The sequence below is a fragment of the Euprymna scolopes genome, chromosome 18 (genome assembly GCF_053919585.1).
Source record: "Euprymna scolopes isolate OS-2025 chromosome 18, ASM5391958v1, whole genome shotgun sequence".
NCBI classification, from domain to species: Eukaryota; Metazoa; Mollusca; class Cephalopoda; order Sepiida; family Sepiolidae; genus Euprymna; species Euprymna scolopes.
The window spans coordinates 55,727,082-55,730,386 of NC_136499.1; positions in this window are offsets into that span (position 1 = coordinate 55,727,082).

The window sequence follows — 3,305 nt, forward strand, 5'->3', positions numbered from 1 at the left end:
TATATGCACGGAGTTAGAAAATCAGAATATATATATATATATATATATATATATATATATAATAATAATAATAATAATAATAATAATAATAATAATAATAATATGGAAGATATGAATTGGAACCAAAGGGAGATAAAACTAAAAAAAAAAAAAAAAAAGAATGTATAAGAAAATACAAAATATAGATTCCTCTTTACTTTAAAACTTTTTGCAACATCAAATCGGACACTGCAATCACTACCTCCGTAAGTTCATTAATCGGGCATGTTTTCTATTTTCATCCAAGAGTATTTTAGTTGTTTTCTACTGCAAGCAGTGTGATGTTATATGTTCTATATAAATAAATTAGTAGGTGTATGTGCGTGTGTCTGAGTCCAAATATTTTACCGATAACCTTTTAACTTATTTTTCACACTACATTAACATAAACAGGAAATAATAATCATACACTAGTGGTGATTTAAAACGTGCAAAATATTTGTATACGCGAGGGAATAAAAAGTACAGACATATGTCGCCAAGTTGAAATACAAAATGCACATTTCAACTTGCCGGCATTTTGCTATTACTTCATTTATCATTGGACTGTTTTAAATTTAATATTTTCTCATCTATCTGTCGATAGCTCAAACGGTAAGGAACTTGGCTGTCTCACTAAATGTTTGGGTTTCGATTCTAGCTGACGGCATCCAATTTCTTTTTTATTATTCTTTTCAAATCAGTACGATATATTAGGTAGAATATACTATTCAATATCGAGCAAGTATTATAATGATAAATACGGAATCATGAATTAAATTATATTTCAGCATATTTTATGACTGAGCGAAAACCGATTATCATCTGCAAGTCTCTATTGAACAGTTATCCGAATTATTGGAAATTAATACCGTTTATGTATTCATTTCTACGAATAATACTTTTAAATTACAAACATTGTGCCCTTCCGAACTTTCGGCATTTATTTTAAGAACATCAGAGCCGATATAATCAGGATTAGTAGAAAGCACTGTACGCATAAGGAATAATAACATCAAGCGACACGCGAATAAAATGAAACGGTACGTATCCGAATTTTAATCGGCCTATGTTCACTCACTTTCCAAAAAAAAGTAAAAGAAAAAACTCTACCCTTACAGAATGATCAATAAATATTAAACACGTTCATGTTGTTAAAAGAGAAGGGAGGAAATTGGAAATGTGGAATTTCTATCACTCAAACTTCAGAAATACATACGCTATAATCACGTTGACACATCTGTTCCTGTTAGATACACCTAGTTAAGAAACTCTCAGCCTACTAAGTGTCAGATAAGTGATCAGCTTGGGAATACCAATGTAGCAAGACGTCAACACCTTCTGCATGAACTGCAAAAACCTAACTTCGACATCTCCCTTGACTGATATATGCATGCGACTATGGATCGCTTGTGAATTTGATATTCTCGTGATATTCATGCTTCAGCAGGTGCCGGTTCATCCCGCATAGGGTTGATGCCGTCGGCATATGGCCTAAACTAGAGAATTGTCGCCGTCACAATTTTATGATGTGCTTTCAATAATTTTCCAGATTTTATACAGGCATTTACTATTGGCGTAGACTCTTGATAATTTAGTGTGTTATTGCTGTGCATCTTATGATTTGACTGACTAATTTTCTGATTCTAAATGGACAGCTACAGTGATACTTAGAATACACCCTACTAAAGATTGTTTACTACATCTGGTGATGCAATCTGAAATGCAATCTGGAGGGGAGGATAAATAAGAAGAATGATATGCATCAAATTCTGTGTTAAACTTAAACCATGCAAAGGAAACGTATGGAATTCTTCGGACTAATTTTGCACTATCATTCCTGAATCGTACATCAGGTTTGGAGTGAGAAAAAAGATTCAACGAATATGAAAACTCTCGGAGAGATTATGTGAAGTGTTAAAAGAGTAAATATATTAGATTACCAGTGTTTATGCGTCAAATAAAGAATTTCATTGACAAGGACCCTCGAGTGTCTATAGAGACGAGTAGTGCACAGTTTACTGTCAGTGTGGGAACTGGTCGCGCAATATTTTGCGAAGAATTGAAGATTTTCCCGAAGTTCCAAGGGTTCTCAGAGACAGACATGGAAGCTGCATATCTATGTTCTCTAACCCACTCCCACGTTCATCCTCCATTGCAACATCACTACCCCTCCCCCCAAAATATGATCGAGACCAAATAAACGAGTCAAGGAGACAGGAGAGAAGGATGAACTGCCCAGATCTCAGCCGGATAAGTGTGAAGAGAACTGGGACCATGGGGAAGCTTATTGCCACTCAAATTCCAGCGAATACCAATAGCCGCTGCCAACGAAAAATCAATGGCAAACAGCTGTTGCCATGATGCAAATTTATTTGCAAATGTTATCGAAAGAGGTGGAGAGTACTGGAAACCTGGGAAGACTTGTTGACAGTCAGCTTCCAGGGAACACTACAGGCTGTTTCAGGAAGAGATCTTTCAAGACTAATATAAAACCTCCTTGTGAGCCAATAATAATAATAATAATAATAATAATAATAATAATAATAATAATAATAATAATAATAATAATAATAATAATGACCTGTATCAAAGCTCCTCCTGAGCCGCCAATAATAATAATAATAATAATAATAATAATAATAATAATAATAATAAATGTAAAAAAAAAGACTTTAACTTCAAAATCACGTTAATATATCTACTACCTCATTACCGCTCATTAACTTCTGTTCGAAAAACAACATGTATGCCAGATAAAAAAAAAGAGAGACACACGAATTATCATACATAGATAAACAAAACTCTTGAATGTGGTAAAAACACACACACACACACAAGAAAAATACCAGAGCCAGGGCATCAATCGATTACAAAAATACATTAGAGAGAAACCCACAGGCATGGATAATTAAATCGCTAATAATGGACAAGATATCTAACAAGGTTAGTAATATAATTTAGAAAGCAATCGAACTATCGAGACTGACACTGTCATCTGGAGGACAGCATCTTAGTGGCCTAAGAATACGGTAAGGAATCTTTCAAGGAAATTCACTATCACTGCTACAGTTTTCAGTAGCCATGATTCCACTTAACTATATACTGAAGAAATGTAATGCCGGATACAAATTTACCGACATAGAACAAAACATAAACAACCTCAAGCATATAGATGAATTCAAGCTGCTCGCTAAAAGCAACTAGTAACTTAAGAAGTTAATAAACGCAACCATAGTATTCAGCCTGGATATTACAATGGGATTCGGAATGGCACAAGTGGGTAA